The sequence below is a fragment of the Xenopus laevis genome, chromosome 9_10S (assembly GCF_017654675.1).
Source record: "Xenopus laevis strain J_2021 chromosome 9_10S, Xenopus_laevis_v10.1, whole genome shotgun sequence".
NCBI lineage: Eukaryota > Metazoa > Chordata > Amphibia > Anura > Pipidae > Xenopus > Xenopus laevis.
The window spans coordinates 13,108,212-13,130,307 of record NC_054388.1 but is presented as its reverse complement, the minus strand read 5'-3'; the positions used below and the strand labels follow the sequence as shown (position 1 = coordinate 13,130,307).

At 42.5% G+C, this 22,096-nt stretch overlaps 1 long non-coding RNA gene across 2 annotated transcripts in view; it reads left to right on the top strand.

Moving 5' to 3' along the window:
- The window catches only part of LOC121398872, a 62,913-nt gene extending 45,189 nt beyond the window's left edge, over positions 1-17,724 (top strand). For both annotated transcript variants that reach the window (XR_005964565.1, XR_005964564.1), the window contains exon 3: positions 17,268-17,724. This is a non-coding gene — a long non-coding RNA (uncharacterized LOC121398872). The remainder of the gene's footprint in view (positions 1-17,267) is intronic.
- The last annotated feature ends 4,372 nt before the right edge of the window (positions 17,725-22,096 follow it).

Genomic DNA, 22,096 nt, shown 5'->3' with positions numbered 1-22,096 from the left:
TTATCTTATCAAACTGTTACAAAAGTATATGAAGTATCTAATCTGGGCAGTCTGCCAAGACCCAATTAAGTTAGAAACTTTGTATCTGTTTCTGGCTGTTCAGTGCAGCAGATCAAAGAGAAACTCGGGATTTATCAGTATAAATCCGTGACAGCTGTCAAAAGCGGGACTGTCGCGCTTAAAACGGGACAGTTGGGAGGTATGAACTCAGAGTTAGAGACCTGAAAAACAGGAAGTAGTGTTCTGTTCTGTTACATATCCAGTCACTCCAGCATTTATAAATTACATTTATGTCTAATTAACTATATTAGAAACATTTTTTATTTTGCACAGCCTATTCACCTAGTTTTTTTTATTTTTACACTGAACTGTTCCTTATTTGTCCCTGATTCCAGTCTAGGAGGAAGTTATAATCATTCTATATTTTTGGAGCGCTGACATTCAATCCTATGGCAATTGCCTGGATTTGCTGGTGGTTTTGCAGGTTATTGAATAATAACTTGGAAATTACACTTTTTTGGGTGGCTGACCCATAAGAGTGCCCCTATGAGTCTAGGCCTTGGGAAAAAAACTATTAAATGGCAATATTGTCACAAAGCTAGATGGACTAATTGGCTAATTTCTGCCATCTTTGTCTTGCTTTTGGATCTCCATTCTGTTGCACAGCCATAGCACAGAGAGAGAGAGACTATTTATAGAACTCCATCTCAATCAATTTATTGCAGGGCACCCAAATCCCTGGCCTGTTGGAGTCACTCGATTACCAAGCTTGCCCTCATTTGTACTGCAGATGGAATCTTCACCTCTCCGCTCCCTCTTTATTTGCCGACTTCCTCCGTTCACTTAGCCTTTTCTTCTATGACGGGAAGAAGGAACATTAATGCGGGAGAGACTATCGATTACACTTTGGTGATATGAAAAAAGCATAAACAGGCAGGCGGAGCGGGGAGAGGGCAGGCAAGGTCAGGGTTTAATAAAAAGGCTCTTGGGAGGTTAAAGCCATCTTCCTTAAGCTTGCACTATCCCGGCTTGTCTGCATGGAGAATTACTCTCTAATTTCCAGCGTGCAAGAAGCCCGCATTGCAGAGCATCATTTAGAATACACTGACATTACTCTTCTTTGCTTGGTGCCAAATACTGCAGCTTTTCCCCAGTTTTTCTTGAGTGCCATTTTTTTTTCACATCCTTGCTGCCTTAATTTCCAGTAAGTTTTCCTGCTCATTATTCACTGATGCTCAAATGAGTTTGGCATAAGTCCCTAGCTATTAGCCTGGCCAGCTTTGCTTCATCGAACAGCACTGCCGTTATCTATGGACATTAGCATAAACTAAATGCAGCAATAATAAAATTCATAAAAACAAAGATTGTTGTATGGTTGGCCTTTAATCCAAAGAACTCCAGTTCATGGTTGTATTTACTCTGCGAGTGCAATTTATATTTAAAGGGTTTGTTCACCTTTTTAGTTGACTATTACTATGATGCAGAGAGTGATATTCTGAGACAATTTGCAATTGGTTTTCATTATTTATTATTTGTGGTTTTTGAGTTATTTAGCTTTTTATTCATCTCCAGTTTGCAATTTCAGCAATCTGGTTGCTAGGGTCCAAATGACCCCAGCAACCATGCATTGATTTGAATAAGAGACTGGAATATGAATAGGAATAGGAGGGCCTGAATAGAAAGATATATAATGCAAAGTAGCACTAACAATACATTTGTAGCCACACAGAGCATTTGGGTTTTTTTTGAAGGGGTCAGTGACCCCCATTTAAAGGTCCAGTAATGGTTTTTTTTAAAAAAAATGTGTTTCTTTGTAACAAAAAAACCCCACCAAGACAGTTTTAACTTTTAAATCGCAACGCTTTTATTAAGAAATGACCGCATATACTCCTCTTCAGAAACGGCGACAGGGCGACAATCCATTGTGCGGCGCTCGATTCTCCTCCCTGCCTTCTATAGGAGATAGACAGGGAGGAGAAATCGAGCGCATGCAGAGAATCGGTAAGTAATTTCTTAATAAAAGCTTTGCGTTCTAAAAGTTAAAACTGTCTTGGTGGTTTTTTAAAAACATATTTTTTATGATACTGGTCTTTTAAAAGCTGGAAAGAGTCAAAAAAAGTAGGCAAATAATTCAAAACCTATAAAAAAAAAAATAAATAATAACAACCAATTAAAAAGTTTCTTAGAGCTAGCCAAACTAAAAGTTAACTTAAAGGTGAACCACATATAGAGGTAGCAGAGGAGATGTCCTACCCACAGAGAGATAGTAAATAAGGATGGATCTTATCCTGCCTAGGGTTGCTGTAAACAAGCCGTTGTCTCCTGCATTAAGAACTGTACAAAAAGGTTACCTGATGCAATTTAATTATCCCTGACCCCTCAGGCACCAAACTAGCAGATATTCTGATTTTGGAGTCTGCCTACCCTAAAACCACCTTCCTTTAATTGCATTTGTTTTTGCATGTAGGAATATGTTGGCACATAAATACAAAATAATGCATAACTGTAAGTTTCTTTTTGATTGTCTAATGCTGGATCCTTGGGAAATATAGGTTATTTGTACAATTAATCTAATTGTTAGAAATACCCAATGTTCTCCTTTCTATAGGATGCTGCCCAGACAGTGCAGAGTCATTGGCAGGCTACAGAATGTGCTTGTAACTTGGCCAATGGTGATGCAACGTCTTCAGCCGTGCCAAAGCCTTTCCATCACCTCTCAGTACCTTCCCCAGTTATAAGATGTATAGGGACCTCTCTGCAGCGAAAGTCCTTGGGAAGTATACGAGCAGTCTGCACACACACCTGTACTAAATGATATGCTTCTATAGTATATATTAATAAATAAATGTTTTGTTATAGCACTGCAGAGACAAGGGCTCCAGTGGATGAAAGGCTGCTGCAAAGTGTTAAACCCCATAATGAATATTCCCATTATTCAAGTAGATTAAATACACTGAGCAGCATCCAAGCTTGCAGAGAAGGAATGATAGATTAGGAAGAGACTTTTGGTCCAACCAATGACCCTGGACCCGCACAGGCTGGGCTATTGGCCAGGAAAGCACTATCCTAAGTTGTTGGCATTAACTAAGCCCATGTTTAAGTGAATCATTGTTTCAAGAGTGAATTTAATCAGTCAGCTGGCAGAGCTGCTCCCAGAAAGTGCCACAAATTGCATCAGAACAACGATGTTCCTCTGTTGCTCCCCAATATCTATTCCTGTCCCCATTAATAATTTAGGAGCCAATATAAAAACTACTGTACATGGTTCCATCATAATATTTAATTAAGGTTTTTCTGTGCCTATATATTATGTGCCTATATATTATACAGTTACATTATGTGCATATATGATATGGGGGTTACACTGTGACAGTGGTTGGAGGAAAGATGGGGGTATATCTGTGCCTATATATTATACAGTTACATTATGTGCATATATGATATGGGGGTTACACTGTGACAGTGGTTGGGGGAAAGATGGGGGTATATCTGTGCCTATATATTATACAGTTACATTATGTGCATATATGATATGGGGGTTACACTGTGACAGTGGTTGGAGGAAAGATGGGGGTATATCTGTGCCTATATATTATACAGTTACATTATGTGCATATATGATATGGGGGTTACACTGTGACAGTGGTTGGAGGAAAGATGGGGGTATATCTGTGCCTATATATTATACAGTTACATTATGTGCATATATGATATGGGGGTTACACTGTGACAGTGGTTGGGGGAAAGATGGGGGGTATATCTGTGCCTATATATTATACAGTTACATTATGTGCATATATGATATGGGGGTTACACTGTGACAGTGGTTGGAGGAAAGATGGGGGTATATCTGTGCCTATATATTATACAGTTATATTATGTGCATATATGATATGGGGGTTACACTGTGACAGTGGTTGGAGGAAAGATGGGGGTATATCTGTGTCTATATATTATACAGTTACATTATGTGCATACAGTATATGATATGGGGGTTACACTGTGATAGTGGCTGGTGCAATAAAGGTAGGAAAGAGCAGATTTGGGTTGTGGGGGCAGTAAATTTGTGCCTCAGGCTGCAGAAATTACACATGCTTCATGTTTTCCCTGCAGTAGTACTACAAAGCCTCACAATAACATTAAGAGGTTGACAAATCAATTGCACTTCAGTGATCGGGATTATAGATCCACTACTCCTGATTGTGCACTTTTTTTCTGGGAAATTACCTTCCGATCCTATTGAAGTTACAAGATGAATATTGAAAATGCTCCTTTTTCAGGTTACAGTAATTTATTTCTGAAGAGAAAACATGGTCCGCGGAGCAGAAATGCACAGGAAAGGTATAAAACAATTTAATGGCTTAAAAGTAGAATGGAATTAAGCATCTAAAGGAGCAAACGGTTCTATTGCTGCTGTCAGATGTTGTTACTGTGAGAACTGGAGCCCACATTAAATCACAGGCGACACGGCCCGGCCGAAGGAAAGAGCACAACACAACAGAACGTACAACTTTTATTGCAGAATGGTATTTGTCTACGGATCGTTACACACAGCTAATCAACAGCAGGAATTACGGTTTATTAGAATCGTTTTCTCTATTTGCAATACAAGTGAAGACATTGAAATATTATGTTATATTATTGTATATCAAATATTAGAATTCTGATCTGACTTGCTGTTATAGTAAGTAACATTTATGAATTTTAGATAGACAACTCTGTTTCTAGATTCCTTGACCAAATTTAATAATATAAGGTACAATCCAATCCACAGATTTAGCCATGGGTCTGGTGGATGTGGGTGTTCCCTTCCCTAGGAATCTGCCTACCATTCCTTTTTTGGGATACAGATAGACTGCTGTTAAGATTGGGCCCTCAGATGCCCTGGGGGCAGGTAATGGGTCACAAGGTTCCTTCCCACTTGCAACGACCAAAGTCCTCTCTGGAGAGTGTGGTTTCTAAAGCCTCTTCTCAACTTCAGGCCATGTTGAACCTGGGTTGAGTAGGGGGTAGGTTAGGCATAATTGCAGACTGGGAAATTCTTCATTAGGGCACAAGGCCGCCTTCAGGGGGGTACTGTTGTACTGGGCACGGGCCTAAAGGGGGCCCTGGCTGTGTTGCACTTTTCGAAATAGCCAGTTCCCCCTTGACAGCGACAAAGCTGTGCCGAACTGCCGAAGTCCGGAACGTCAAAGTCCCAAACAGCCGAAGTCCCAAACAGACGAAGTCCCAAACAGACGAAGTCCCGAACAGACGAAGACCCAAAGCCACAAAGGAGCCGAAGTTGAGGTCCTGAAGCAGCGAAAAGACCCAAAGCCATAAAAGGAGCCAAAGTTGAAGTCCTGAAGCAGCAAAATGACCCGAAGCCACAAAGGAGCCAAAGCTGAAGTCCTGAAGCAGCGAAAAGACCCGAAGCCATGAAAGGAGCCAAAGTTGAAGTCCTGAAGCCGCCGAAGGAGCTGAAGTTGAAGTCCTGAAGCTACAAGTTCAGTTCTACTGAATACCAATGTTTTTTTTATTATCAAACCCCTAGCCATGTATTATTCTAATACTCAATAGGCCCCTGCCACCAAAGTTTTTTTTAAATATTCTCTGGGGCCCCAATGTTTCTTTTCAACTTATAAGAGGGGGCTAGTGTTGCTACCTTTTCTTATATCTTTTACCGGCTGGTGGGTAGAGATGTCGCGAACTGTTCGCCGGCGAACTTGTTCGCGCGAACATCGGGTGTTCGCGCTCGCCGGAAGTTCGCGAACGTCGCGCGACGTTCGCCATTTTGGGTTCGCCATTGTTGGCGCTTTTTTTGCCCTCTCACCCCAGACCAGCAGGTACATGGCAGCCAATCAGGAAGCTCTCCCCTGGACCACTCCCCTTCCCTATAAAAACCGAAGCCCTGCAGCGTTTTTTCACTCTGCCTGTGTGTGCTGAAGAGATAGTGTAGGGAGAGAGCTGCTGCCTGTTAGTGATTTCAGGGACAGTTGAAAGTTTGCTGGCTAGTAATCGTTTTGATACTGCTCTGTTATTGGAGGGACAGAAGTCTGCAGGGGTTTGAGGGACATTTTAGCTTAGGTAGCTTTGCTGGCTAGTAATCTACCTTCTACTGCAGTGCTCTGTATGTAGCTGCAGTGGGCAGCTGTCCTGCTTCTGATCTCATCTGCTGACTGCTGCAATAACAGTAGTCCTTGTAAGGACTGCTTTTATTTATTTTTTTGTTGTTTTACTACTACTACTACTACTACTACTATAAGAGCCCAGTGCTATTAGTCTAGCAGTGTTGGGGAGTGGGACTGGTGTGCTAATCTGCTGCTCCTAGTAGTTCAGCAGCACCAACTTTAATTTTTTTTTTTTAATATTCATTTTTTTTTATTTTACTTTTTTTTATTTTACTACCGCTGTAGTAGTGTATAAGTTGACCTTTTAGGCATTATTTGCCCTGTAGGCATTATTTGCACACTGTTTTCTTCAACCCGCCATCGAGCTGTGTGACCTTGTTCACATTCTGTCTAAATATCCATAATATTACCGTCTCCAGAAAAAACACCGGAGTCACTTTTTTCAAGCAGCATTCATATATTTTACGTAATCCGTATCCACCGCTGTAGTAGTGTATACGTTGGCCTTGTAGGCATTATTTGCACACTGTTTTCTTCAACCCGCCATCGAGCTGTGTGACCTTGTTCCCATTCTGTCTAAATATCCATAATATTACCGTCTCCAGAAAAAACACCGGAGTCACTTTTTTCAAGCAGCATTCATATATTTTACGTAATCCGTATCCACCGCTGTAGTAGTGTATACGTTGGCCTTGTAGGCATTATTTGCACACTGTTTTCTTCAACCCGCCATCGAGCTGTGTGACCTTGTTCCCATTCTGTCTAAATATCCATAATATTACCGTCTCCAGAAAAAACACCGGAGTCACTTTTTTCAAGCAGCATTCATATATTTTACGTAATCCGTATCCACCGCTGTAGTAGTGTATACGTTGGCCTTGTAGGCATTATTTGCACACTGTTTTCTTCAACCCGCCATCGAGCTGTGTGACCTTGTTCCCATTCTGTCTAAATATCCATAATATTACCGTCTCCAGAAAAAACACCGGAGTCACTTTTTTCAAGCAGCATTCATATATTTTACGTAATCCGTATCCACCGCTGTAGTAGTGTATACGTTGGCCTTGTAGGCATTATTTGCACACTGTTTTCTTCAACCCGCCATCGAGCTGTGTGACCTTGTTCCCATTCTGTCTAAATATCCATAATATTACCGTCTCCAGAAAAAACACCGGAGTCACTTTTTTCAAGCAGCATTCATATATTTTACGTAATCCGTATCCACCGCTGTAGTAGTGTATACGTTGGCCTTGTAGGCATTATTTGCACACTGTTTTCTTCAACCCGCCATCGAGCTGTGTGACCTTGTTCCCATTCTGTCTAAATATCCATAATATTACCGTCTCCAGAAAAAACACCGGAGTCACTTTTTTCAAGCAGCATTCATATATTTTACGTAATCCGTATCCACCGCTGTAGTAGTGTATACGTTGGCCTTGTAGGCATTATTTGCACACTGTTTTCTTCAACCCGCCATCGAGCTGTGTGACCCTGTTCCCATTCTGTCTAAATATCCATAATATTACCGTCTCCAGAAAAAACACCGGAGTCACTTTTTTCAAGCAGCATTCATATATTTTACGTAATCCGTATCCACCGCTGTAGTAGTGTATACGTTGGCCTTGTAGGCATTATTTGCACACTGTTTTCTTCAACCCGCCATCGAGCTGTGTGACCTTGTTCCCATTCTGTCTAAATATCCATAATATTACCGTCTCCAGAAAAAACACCGGAGTCACTTTTTTCAAGCAGCATTCATATATTTTACGTAATCCGTATCCACCGCTGTAGTAGTGTATACGTTGGCCTTGTAGGCATTATTTGCACACTGTTTTCTTCAACCCGCCATCGAGCTGTGTGACCTTGTTCCCATTCTGTCTAAATATCCATAATATTACCGTCTCCAGAAAAAACACCGGAGTCACTTTTTTCAAGCAGCATTCATATATTTTACGTAATCCGTATCCACCGCTGTAGTAGTGTATACGTTGGCCTTGTAGGCATTATTTGCACACTGTTTTCTTCAACCCGCCATCGAGCTGTGTGACCTTGTTCACATTTTGTCTAAATATTGATAATATTATCGTCTCTAGAAAAACCACTTGAGTTACTTTTTTTCAAGCAGCATTCATATATTTTACGTAATCCGTATCCACCGCTGTAGTAGTGTATACGTTGACTTTGTAGGCATTATTTGCACACTGTTTTCTTCAACCCGCCATCGAGCTGTGTGACCTTGTTCACATTTTGTCTAAATATTGATAATATTATCGTCTCTAGAAAAACCACTTGAGTTACTTTTTTTCAAGCAGCATTCATATATTTTACGTAATCCGTATCCACCGCTGTAGTAGTGTATACGTTGACTTTGTAGGCATTATTTGCACACTGTTTTCTTCAACCCGCCATCGAGCTGTGTGACCTTGTTCACATTTTGTCTAAATATTGATAATATTATCGTCTCTAGAAAAACCACTTGAGTTACTTTTTTTCAAGCAGCATTCATATATTTTACGTAATCCGTATCCACCGCTGTAGTAGTGTATACGTTGACCTTGTAGGCATTATTTGCACACTGTTTTCTTCAACCCGCCATCGAGCTGTGTGACCTTGTTCACATTTTGTCTAAATATTGATAATATTATCGTCTCTAGAAAAACCACTTGAGTTACTTTTTTTCAAGCAGCATTCATATATTTTACGTAATCCGTATCCACCGCTGTAGTAGTGTATACGTTGACTTTGTAGGCATTATTTGCACAGTGTTTTCTTCAACCCGCCATCTAGCTGTGTGTATTATCGTTTCCAGAAAAACCAACTGAGTTTTTGTTGTTGTTGTTGTTTTTTTAAAAATAATGCCAGGCAAAGGCAGGCCGCCACGCAGAGGCCGTGCTAGGGGCCGTGCTGCTATGCAATCCTGTGGCCCTAGCAAATTGCCCAGTTTTAAAAAGCCAATGACCCTGAACTCCCAAAATGCTGAAGAGGTAGTTGACTGGCTTACACAGCACACCCCATCCTCTACCGTTTCTAACTTTACCACAACATCCTCCTCATCCTCCACTGCTATGGCCACCCCACGTAACACTTCCTCCACCACCGGTGCCCCTTCTTCACTGGGGTCAGAGGAGTTATTTTCCAATGAGTTTCTTGAACTGAGTAATGCGCAACCATTATTGCCAGAAGAAGATGAAGGAGATGAGGACCTTACACCAGATTTAATTCTGGCAGAGAACACGATAGAGATGGACATAATGAGTGATGAGGAGGAGGTCCCCGCTGCTGCTTCCTTCTGTGATGTGTCAGAAGAAATTGATGCATCTGAGGAGAATGATGATGAGGAGATTGATGTTTTGTGGGTGCCTAGTAGAAGAGAGCAAGAGGAGGGTAGTTCAGATGGAGAGACGGAGAGTCAGAGAGGCAGTAGGAGAATAAGACTTAGAAGAAGCAGGGAGGACAGCCCGCAGGGATCAGTAGGGCAACAACATGTATCGGCACCTGTGTTCAGCCGGCCAACGCACCCGCCATTGCCGCCAATACCGCCAACTCCGCCAACTTCTACTGTTACCGCCAGATCGCACACTTCCAAAAAGTCAGCAGTGTGGGATTTTTTTAATGTGTGTGCCTGTGACAAAAGCATTGTAATTTGCAATGAGTGCAGTCAGAAACTGAGCCTTGGTAAGCCCAACAGCCACATAGGTACAACTTCTATGCGAAGGCACATGAGCGGCAAGCACAAAGCACTTTGGGAGCAACACCTCAAAGGCAACAGGCAAACTAAAAGCCACACTCCTTCTGGTCCAGCATCTTACTGCTCTACCTCTGCTCTCCTTGACCCGTCTGAACCACCCTCCACTCCGCCTTCCACCTTGACCACCTGTTCCCATTCCCAGTCATCTGCCACCAGCCAAGTTTCTGTGAAGGCCATGTTTGAGCGTAAGAAGCCAATGTCTGACTGTCACCCCCTTGCCCGGCGTCTGACAGCTGGCTTGTCTGCACTCTTAGCCCGCCAGCTTTTACCATACCAGCTGGTGGACTCTGAGGCCTTCCGCAAATTTGTAGCAATTGGGACACCGCAGTGGAAGGTACCCAGCCGCAATTTTTTTTCTAAAAAGGGAATACCACACCTGTACCAACATGTGCAGAGCCAAGTTACCGCATCTCTGTCACTTAGTGTTGGGCCAAAGGTCCATATGACTACTGACGCATGGTCCTCCAAGCATGGTCAGGGCAGGTATGTCACCTACACTGCCCACTGGGTGAACTTGGTAATGGCTGGGAAGCAGGGAATGGGTAGCTCAACAACAACAGTGGAGTTGGTGTCACCGCCACGGATTGCACGCGGTTCTGCCACCACCTCTACTCCTCCATCGCTCTCTACCTCGTCTTCTTCTTCTTCTTACTCTGCTGCTGGGTCCTCCTTCTCCTCCTCCACACCTGTGCACCCCCAGCTCCCCCTAGGCTATTCGACGTGCCAGGTACGCCGTTGTCACGCTGTCTTGGGGATGACGTGCCTGGAAAGCAAAAACCATACCGGATCTGTACTCCTGTCATCTCTGCAGTCACAGGCCGATCGGTGGCTGACCCCACACCAACTGCAGATCGGAAAAGTGGTGTGTGACAATGGAAGCAATCTGTTGGCAGCGTTGAGACTAGGCAATTTAACACATGTGCCCTGCATGGCACATGTGTTAAATTTAATAGTCCAACGTTTTGTCTCCAAGTACCCAGGATTCCAGGACGTTCTCACCCAGTCCAGAAAGGTGTCGGCCCATTTCAGACGTTCCTACACAGCCATGGCACGCCTTGCTGACATTCAGCAGCGCTACAACATGCCAGTCAGGCGTTTGATTTCTGACAGCCAGACTCGCTGGAATTCAACGCTCCTTATGTTGGAACGTCTGCTGCAACAACAAAGGGCCGTCAACGAGTACCTTTTTGAACTGGGTGGTAGGACTGGATCTGCACAGCTGGGGATTTTTTTCCCCCGTTACTGGGTGCTTATGCGCGATGCCTGCAGGCTCATGCGACCTTTTGAAGAGGTGACAAATATGGTCAGTCGCACCGAAGGCACCATCAGCGACCTAATACCCTTCGCTTTCTTCCTGGAGCGTGCCGTGCGACGAGTGACAGATGAGGCTGTAGACCAGCGTGACGAGGAGCTGGAAGCGCACGATTTCTGGTCGGAATCACCAGAACGAACCCAGGCACCTGCTGCAACGCAGGGAGAGGTGCCAGAAGTGGAGTCAGAGGAGGAAGGTGGCTTTGTGGAGGAGGAGGAGGAGGACCAACAGGAGCAGGCTTCCCAGGGGGCTAGTGGTGACCTTTTGGGGACCCCTGGTCTTGTACGTGGCTGGGGGGAGGAGACCGTGGATGATGCAGTCCTTGATAATGAGGAAGCGGAGATGGATAGCTCTGCATCCAACCTTGTGAGAATGGGGTCTTTCATGCTGTCATGCCTGTTGAAGGACCCCCGTATCAAGAGGCTTAAGGAGAAGGACCTGTACTGGGTCGCAACGCTACTAGACCCTCGGTACAAGCATAAAGTGTCAGAAATGTTACCAACATACCACAAGTCCGAAAAGATGCGGCATTTACAAACCAGCCTGCAAAACATGTTGTACAATGCTTTTAAGGGTGATGTCACTTCAGGAACTCATCAACATTCCAGGGGCAGAGGTGCCAGTAATCCTGCCACGAGCACACCTGCAAGGACAAAGCCCTTTGGCCAGTCTGTAACGTCAGACATGCAAATGTTTTTCTGTCCAAGGCAGCGCCACAACCCTTCTGGATCCACCCTCAAAGAACGCCTCGACCGGCAGGTAGCGGACTACCTGGCATTAACTGCAGATATCGACACTCTGAGGAGCGATGAACCCCTGGACTACTGGGTGCGCAGGCTTGATCTGTGGCCAGAGCTGTCACAATTTGCCATGAACCTCTTGTCTTGCCCAGCCTCAAGTGTGCTCTCAGAAAGGACCTTCAGTGCAGCAGGAGGGATTGTAACTGAGAAGAGAACTCGCCTAGGTCACAAAAGTGTCGATTACCTGACCTTTATTAAAATGAATGAGGGGTGGATCTCGGAGGGTTACTGCACGCCGGAAGACTTGTTCTGACTTCTATGCAGCTGTCCTTCTCTTCAAGCCTCATGACTCCACACACAGCTGTCCTTTAGCGTCCTCCTCCTCCCTCCGCCACCGTTACAAACTAGGGTGCAAACCCTACTGGTTTAATTTTTTCTGGCCTCTGTGCTTCAGTGGCTGCGACCAAAAAAATGCCTATTTTCTGCATTTATATGACATAATTTTTCTGGCCTCTGTGCTTCAGTGGCTGCAACCAAAAAAATTTATATTTTCAGCATTTATATGGCATAATTTTTCTGTCAACTGTGCTTCAGTGGCTGCGACCAAACAAATGCATATTTTCAGCATTTATATGGCATAATTTTTCTGGCCTCTGTGCTTCAGTGGCTGCAACCAAAAAAATTACTATTTTCAGCATTTATATGGCATAATTTTTCTGGCAACTGTGCTTCAGTGGCTGCGACCAAAAAAATGCATATTTTCTGCATTTATATGGCATAATTTTTCTGGCCTCTGTGCTTCAGTGGCTGCAACCAAAAAAAATTATATTTTCAGCATTTATATGGCATAATTTTTCTGTCAACTGTGCTTCAGTGGCTGCGACCAAAAAATGCATATTTTCTGCATTTATATGGCATAATTTTTCTGGCCTCTGTGCTTCAGTGGCTGCAACCAAAAAAATTTATATTTTCAGCATTTATATGGCATAATTTTTCTGGCAACTGTGCTTCAGTGGCTGCGACCAAAAAAATGACTATTTTCAGCATTTATATGGCATATTTTTTCTGGCCTCTGTGCTTCAGTGGCTGTGGCCAAAAAAACTGGGCAAACAATGCCTACAAGGTCAACGACGTTGACCTTGTAGGCATTGTTTGCCCAGTTTTTTTGGCCACAGCCACTGAAGCACAGAGGCCAGAAAAAATATGCCATATAAATGCTGAAAATAGTCATTTTTTGCCATACGTTGACTCAACGTATATGGCAAAAAATGACTATTTTCAGCATTTATGTGGCATATTTTTTCTGGCAACTGTGCTTCAGTGGCTGCAACCAAAAAAACTGGGCAAACAATGTCTACAAGGTCAACGTATGGCGAAAAATTACTATTTTCAGCATTTATAGGGCATATTTTTTCTGGCAACTGTGCTTCAGTGGCTGCGTCCAAAAAAACTGGGCAAACAATGTCTACAAGGTCAACGTATGGCGAAAAATGACTATTTTCAGCATTTATATGGCATATTTTTTCTGGCAACTGTGCTTCAGTGGCTGCGTCCAAAAAAACTGGGCAAACAATGCCTACAAGGTCAACGTATGGCAGTTGTTTAAAGAGAACAGTAGATTACTAGCCAGCAAAGCTACCTAAGCTAAAATGTCCCTCAAATCCCTGCAGACTTCTGTCCCTCCAATACAGAGCAGTATCAAGCAGATTACTAGCCAGCAAACTTACTATCATCTGTCCCTGAAATCACTAACAGCTCTCCCCCTACACTATCTCTTCCAAGCACACACAGGCAGATTTTTCAGATACATTTTTGCCCTTGATCCCCCTCTGGCATGCCACTGTCCAGGTCGTTGCACCCTTTAAACAACTTTAAAATCATTTTTCTGGCCAGAAATGTCTTTTCTAGATGTTAAAGTTCGCCTTCCCATTGAAGTCTATGGGGTTCGCGAACCGTTCGCGAACCGCTCGCATTTTTGCGCAAGTTCGCGAATATGTTCGCGAACTTTTTTTCCGACGTTCGCTACATCCCTACTGGTGGGGGGGCGGAACAAAAGGGGCGGAGCCATGACGTCAAAAGGGGTGCACCGTGACATCAAAGGGGGCGGGGCCACATTGCGGCGAACCATAGACTGAAGAGAAAAGGTAAGTTACAGGGGATTAGGGGCTCTTTTTGAAGGTTATTACAAATTTACCGGCAGCTACATTGCCGGTAAATTTGTAATACCGGCCGCGGCCTTGGCAGGTGTTTTACTGGCCGGGTGGCAACCCTATGGGGGGCCTGGCGCCAATGTTTTAAAAAAAAAACAACTTTTATGGGGGGGGACCCTGGCACCAATGTTTTTTTTTTAACTTATAGGGGGGCCCCCGACCACCAATGATTTTTTTTTAAAATGTATGGGACCCTGGCACCAATGTTTTATTTAAACTTATAGGGGGGCCCTGGTCACCATTTATCTTTTTCAATTTATAGGGAGGCCCTTGTGGTGTTTATACAAATGGCCTGTAGATGTCGCTGTGACCAGACTTATACTGTGCATACTTCCTGACAGCTTAAAAGTGAAAGTTACTGTTGTGAAATGGCTGGATGGATCTGCTAATAAAGCAATGTTATACTCTACTCATCCTCAGCTACCCAAAACATAACAGCCCCGACCACTGATGTTTTTTTTAAAACTTTTATGGGGGGCCCTGGCACCAAAGTTGTTTTTTTAACTTAAAAGGGTTAAGGGGGCCCTGACCATCAATGGCTTTTTATTATTTGCGTGTGTGGAGGGGAGTTTTTAGCACTGATGTCTATGTGGTCTTTTTACTGTGGTGTGTGGGCGGGATCTGGGGTGAGGCTTGGGGTGGGCGGGCTCCAGAAAAATTCTAATGGCTGCCCTGCTCGGGCATCACTAGTTTAATTGCTTATCTCCATTATCTATAGCTCAGTTTACTTGGAAATGATTCCCGGTCAGAATTTGCAAAGCCACCATAAGAGAAACATTATGTCCCCTGTATGTTTAAAATGAATATACAGAGCAGGGATGTTCTGTTTATAGAAAAACACTGTGCTCAATGACTGAGCTGTCTGTTTGATGGGAAGTATAAAACACAGTCCCTCTATGTCAAGATATATTTCAATTTTAATATTGCTGCCATGTATTGGAATTACCGTAACCCTTGAAATCCAGACTCCGCCATAAATATAAAGCAAGAACTATCCCACGTTTGCATCCTGTAGAATCCTATGCCCTCCTGCACTAGCAGCTCCAAATCATTCCTTGTGCGGGCAGGGAAGCCCCCCAGCGCCTGCAGATTAACTGAGGCTATAACAAGTGCACGGTGCCTTATTAAAACATCTTTTATAGTTTTACGAGACGAGTTACGAGGTTATTTCCCAGATGCCGCAGTTATATGGGCAGGGTGGGAATCACCAGCTGCATTTGCTGGCACAATGAGAAGGACAGAGAAGAGAGGCTGGCTGTTGTGTAGCCCCCCGTGGGCCATCGATTGCGAGTAGGTTGAGTCTAATAAAGGAGCGTTAGTGACCGCCTGCTCATTTAATAGACTTATACAGGACGCTGCAATGATTTCCTTACACCGGAATCATAGGAATTTACTAAAAGGGTATATACTGTATTTATATACATGTATGTGTGTGTGCAAATCATTGCAAAAACGATGCAAATAATTTTCTATACTTTTTTTTTTTGCTCCTTTAATTAGAATATTTCACTTTTTCTAATGACGAGAAAGAAAAGGAAATTTTGCTGGTAATTCATTTGTCGGACATGGAATATGGAAGATGGGAATTCAGATAACCATAGCAGAACTAAGCCTACATAAACTCTTCCAAGAGAATAAATACAATTGGAAAAAAATACTTTTTAGGATACCTGTGCATTTTGGAATTGCATTTTTGCACTAGCTCTTTTCTTACTATTGGCACTAAGAAGTATGCAAAGTCTTTCTCTTTACCTTTGGGTTAAGACCCTGGGGCAAATTTACTAAAAGGCAAAGTGGCCGTCACTAGATAAAATTTGGCAAAACAACACTTTACAGGGATATCGGAATTTTACTAATAGGCATAGACAATTCGCTGTTAAAAGAGCTCAGCGCTAATGACGTTTCGCCAGGCGAATTTTCGCTCAGGTGAATGATTGTTACTCCACAAATTCATCAAAGTGTTACCCTTTTCGCCAGCCTACACCTGGCAAACTGATAAAACAAAGCGACATCCTCCTCAATCTTTTATCAGTGATATCATATCCTGTATGCTGGAGTCGTAAAAATTATAAAAAAACTTTTTTTCCCCATATTTTACAAGTGTTTAAAAGTTGTAACTGTGAAATATTTATATTTTTATTTTTTTTTAACCATTTGAGGGTCATGCCACATTTGTTTTAGGGTGGGCTCATGTCTAGGGCATTTTTGCTTCCTTGCACATTTTTAATAATAAGTGGCCACTTCAAGCATTTGCACCCACATCTCTAATAAAGACATATATATGACCTATATGTACCCGCCCTATTTAAATTGACCTAAGTGTAAGGGGCATATTCACTAACTTCGAGTGAAGGATTCGAAGTAAAAAAACTTTTAATTTCGAAGTTTTTTTTGGGCTACTTCGACCTTCGACTACGACTTCGAATCGAAGGATTCGAAGTAAAAATCGTTCGACTATTCGACCATTCGATACTCGAAGTACTGTCTCTTTAAAAAAAACTTCGACCCCCTAGTTCGCCATCTAAAAGCTACCGAAGTCAATGTTAGCCTATGGGGAAGGTCCCCATAGGCTTGCCTAACTTTTATTGATCAAAGGATATTCCTTCGATCGTTGGATTTAAATCCTTCGAATCGTTCGATTCTAAGGATTTTATCGTTCGATCGAAGGAATAATCCTTCGATCGTTCGATCGTACTATCTGCGCTAAATCCTTCGACTTCGATATTCGAAGTATTTCAATTCCCAGTCGAATATCGAGGGTTAATTAACCCTTGATATTCGACCCTTGGTGAATCAGCCCCCAAGTGTGTTAACGAGGTGTTGCTAGGCAGAAAGTAACGGTAGCGAAAGTTTGCTATGAAATGATCACGCTGATGAATTTTCGCTGAGGAATTTATCGCTGGTGACACTTCGCCAGTGTTCATCTACCGAGACGCATTTTGATTAATAAGCGTATGTGCTGCAAATTAACGTCTGACGAAGTTGTGTGAAGTGTAAATTTCCCCCATTGTATGGTAACACTTTCCTAGCAGAGCAGGATTATTCAGGGTGACTATTGGCATCTAATACATTACGATACTGCATATGGGGATACATGGAGCCCAGCTGACTAACTAGTGAAGCACACGCTAACTGGCTGACTTCTAGTTACAGTCGCAGATCACCCCACAATCAAGTGTCAGTGTCCAGTGGCTTCACCAGAGCTCACAGAGACAGCTGGAGGGCCACCAGGAAGAGAAGAAAATGATTTAAAATAAACATGTGATGCTTGACAGAACCAGCATTCAGGTAAGCACTAAACTAAACTAAAATGTGGATGACAAGTATCATACAGTTGTCACAGTAATACAATGGTCAGCACTGATAATGCTCAACTAGGATATCTGCCCAACTAGTCACACTGATTCCATCGACCAGTTATTCACGTTGCTTCCCGGAAAAGCCTACCGCCCCATGATTACATAGTAATTTGACTTCTTCTGTAAAGTAATTCTGCATTGTGGGTAAAAATGATTAACTGCTTATTTTTGTAAACCATGCACTCGCTATGTTAATGAGCCCATTAATCTCTGAACAAGATCAAATTTAGATGCAGTGTTGCACCTGTCCAGTACATAAATGAGCCCCATTCCCAGTGCATAATAAGATATGCACTGGATAACTGTGGATTCTGGTGAATATTATCCGTTATCGCCCCCTGTTCCTATGGTGCCGTAATGCTACGCACAATATTGTGCTTCATAGTCAAAACAGGATGAATCTATAGCCCGGAACAGGGACAGTGCTCAATCAGTTCCCCCCCTGAAAGCTAAAAAGGGCAATTCTTATAAATGCTTTAACATATTTTGCTTTATTGATGTTTCCCTACAGGTAGAGGTAGAAGAACCCAGACTTAATGATGGTGCTGCTGCACACCAGTGATATACAGCATCTAATGTATCACAAGGAATTATCATCTCCTTCAATTCACACTAACAATAATAATATCCATAATAAAGGGTCTGAATGTCACATTTCCATTATTAAAAATACTAGGTATGCAACATGTTTTTTAACTGACGATGCAAAAACCTATATGTCTATACTGGGCAATTTGGTCATTAGAAATGAGACTGACCAATGACACTTTGAATGGGGAGACCTGCTGGAGCACATGCAACTTTATACCTCCTGGATTCGGGGAGATTAATCGCCCATCAACAAACCCAACACAAATCAATTCAATGCAGGGAAGGGTCTGGTGATGTCAGGAAGTCAGGAAAAGCTTGCAATCCACCCTAACCCCCAAAATCCTGCCATTGCAGGACCTGCACCCAACCCATACCCACATCTTTTTGCGCAACTTCTGTTTGCCCCTCTGGTTCCAAGAAAGGAAATCTTCAGGGGCAGAGGAGGAGTGTACTTCCCCAGTCTGACCCACACCAAACCCACAACAGTTGCCCAAATTTCCACCCAAAGCCTCCCAACCAGTGGTCAACCCGCGGGTTTTGGGTCAACCCGCACATCACTAGAAGGGTTTGTGCTCTGCACTGGGAAAGCATGAATTTATAATTAAACTCAGTGGATAGAATAGAAAAATACAGCAAGGGCCTTTCATGGCCCTTTAAAGCATCTCATTGGTAAGATCTGGATGTTGCATCAGGGGTGTAACTACAGAGGAAGCAGACCCTGTGGCTGCAGGGGGCCCAGGAGGTATAGGGGTCCCTAATTAACAAGGAATTTCAATATATATTGCTGTGGAGCCCAGTAACATCTAGTTACACCACTGTGTTGCATGTTGCAAATTAACATGTGGAGACAATAAAAAAAGTCAGCATAGTAGAGATATCCCCTGAATAAAGAAGGGATGAGAGAATAGATGCAAGTGTTGGGTATGAAGGATGAGAATACAATACTGCTTGGCGCAGGGGGATTTCGGGGGAATGATTAAACACACTGCATTGGAGTGACAGAGTGTGTGTGTCTGTGGGGGGGGACTGAAAGGTTTTCTCAGCGGTAATGCAATCACACATTGATTACAATTTTGCCTAATAAATCAATCCAATTCTGTATTCTCCGCCTGTCACTTTTATTGCACTGTTATTATGACTTTCTGTTTTATTTAGTACACTGTTATTAGTATTAAATAGAACATTCCTTCTCTGTATATTTGTATTTAAACATTTGGAAAGGAGGTGCCATATTGTTTCCGTTAGACAGTACAGTATGAGGTTATAGCTTATTGTGTGCCCAGAGCATTTCTTCTCTGTATATTTGTATTTATACATATGGGAAGAAGTGCCATATTGTTTCCCTTAGACAGTACAGTATGAGGGTATAGCTTATTGTGTGCCCAGAACATTCCTTCTCTGTATATTTGTATTTATACATATGGGAAGGAGGTGCCATATTGTTTCCCTTAGACAGTACAGTATGAGGGTATAGCTTATTGTGTGCCCAGAACATTCCTTCTCTGTATATTTGTATTTATACATATGGGAAGGAGGAGCCATATTGTTTCCCTTAGACAGTACAGTATGGGGGTATAGCTTATTGTGTGCCCAGAACATTCCTTCTCTGTATATTTTTATTTATAGATATGGGAGGAGGAGGAGCCATATTGATTCCCTTAGACCAGTGATCCCCAACCAGTAGCTCGTGAGCAACATGTTGCTCCCCAACCCCTTGGATGTTGCTCCCAGTGGCCTCAAAGCAGGAGCTTATTTTTGAATTCAAGGCTTGGAGGCAAGTTTTGGTTGTATAAAAACCAGGTGTACTGCCAAATAGAACCTCAATGTAGGTTTACAAGCCACATAGGGCCTACCAAACGGCCAATCACAGCACTTATTTGGCACCCCAAGAACATTTTTCATGCATGTGTTGCTCCCCAACTACTTTTACTTCTGAATGTTGCTCATGGGTTAAAAAGGTTGGGTATCCCAGCCTTAGGCAGTACAGTATGAGGTTATAGCTTATTGTGTGCCCAGAACATTCCTTCTCTGTATATTTGTATTTATACATATGGGAAGGAGGTGCCATATTGTTTCCCTTAGACAGTACAGTATGAGGGTATAGCTTATTGTGTGCCCAGAACATTCCTTCTCTGTATATTTGTATTTATACATATGGGAAGGAGGTGGCATAGTGTCTGCCATCGTTAAGTACCATGCCCCAGCTTGGAATATTTCTATTCTATTGTCAAAAGCTGTAGATAACCAACTCACTTGTGGTTGCAGTGATCATAACCATCCATTAGCGGGAGCTCATGCTTCATCCGACCACATCTAATTGTAATTCAGAAAATGAATTCTCTTACTGTACAAGACCCTCCAACATATATATATGTAAAGAGATATAAACAGAGATGTCTGGTCGGTGTGGCCATTAATCATAAGTAATCGTTTTTTGCCTTTACTTTGCCCTTCTCCTTGCCCTCAGGACAATAGTTTTCTCAATTTAAAGGCGCCCCGGACTTCTACCAGTATTGTCTCAGGTTTACAGATAAAGAGCAGTTAATTATACATGGGTATGAATTGGACCATAAATAAACTGTCTTTGTTTATGCTCCACAATGCTCTATAGCAGGGTTGTCCAACAGGAGACCCATGAGCTGGATGTGGCCTTCCAAAAAATGTTTAATGAAATAACTGTTTTATAACAGTTGGGCCATCATGGGTACAATTGGGCCATCATGGAAACCATGAGAATCATTCCTTTACACCGATAATGATCTCTAAAGGTGCTCCTCCCTTTTTCTAGTTCTTGTCTCAGGTTTACAGATAAAAAGGAGTTCATTATAAAGGGGTATAACTGGGAATATAAAAGGTCGCCTTAAATGACATCACTGAATCCACAAAGTGATTATGTAACTACGCTGCACTGATCAATTAAATAACAGGAGCCACTATCAGTAGCAGAACTGAGTAGCGGAGGTTGGATTCCATTGATTTAAATCAAGCCGAATATAAAGACGTGACACAGACTTCACCCTGGGTGATTAAAGGTGACCTGCAGATGACTGCCGCTTTTTCTGACTGTCAGACCTGTGCCCATAAAACAAAACAAAAAAAAAAATAAGCACCAATTTTCCACTAGGAAGCCAAGCGTGTTACAGGCCCCCCACCAGCACGGATTGGAGGCTGTAGCCTTTTGTTTTGCCTAATTCTAACCTGCTTGTAATGGCCAGAAAACCATAAAAATACTGAAGCATGAAATAAATCACGGAGCGGGGCCCCAGACTGATAAACGTCCATAGATTTGGCTTTTACTGCCAAGCGTGATTTCATTTGAGCGGCAACAAGGGCCTGGGAACGTATTGATTTTGTTCTGCAATTAGGAATTATATCACTGGCATTCAGGTATAGCAAAAAAACCAAACAAAACAAAACAGCACTTGGTGAATTAAAGGGGAACTCCACCCAAACATTTTCCATCAATTTTTTCATTTATTCCTTTCTGTTTCCTGTTCTAACCCTTAAAACAATGTAGCAGAAGTCACTCCTCTTCCAGGTCTGTCAATTAGCGGGCTTATGGACTGGTTTACTCTGGGCGTTATTTGGCCTTTGAACCTACATTATCACCTCCTAATTAACGTTAAAAAAATGATTTTTATGAAGCCACGCTGCAATCATTAAAATTACATGTGGTCTATAAATGTAGCTGGTGCTACTGATACCCCTCAGGATTGTGCCACAGGCCCTACAATCAACAATCAAAAAAATGAACCCCTGAAATGGCATAATTTCAAGAACTGGTTATGGTAAGCAACAGTTATAACTATCTATAGATCCCCCACTTTCAGTAATCAAAGCTAACCTTGTTTAAGGGAGATATTACACAAATTGACATATTATTCACTTGAATGGCTCGTTTGAGAAGTAAGAAGTAAGATTGTTGCCAATATAATGTAGAGCATTATACAGGTATGGGATCCATTATCCGGAAACCCATTATCCAGAAAGCTCTGTATTACGGAAAGGCAGTCTCCCATTAAAAAT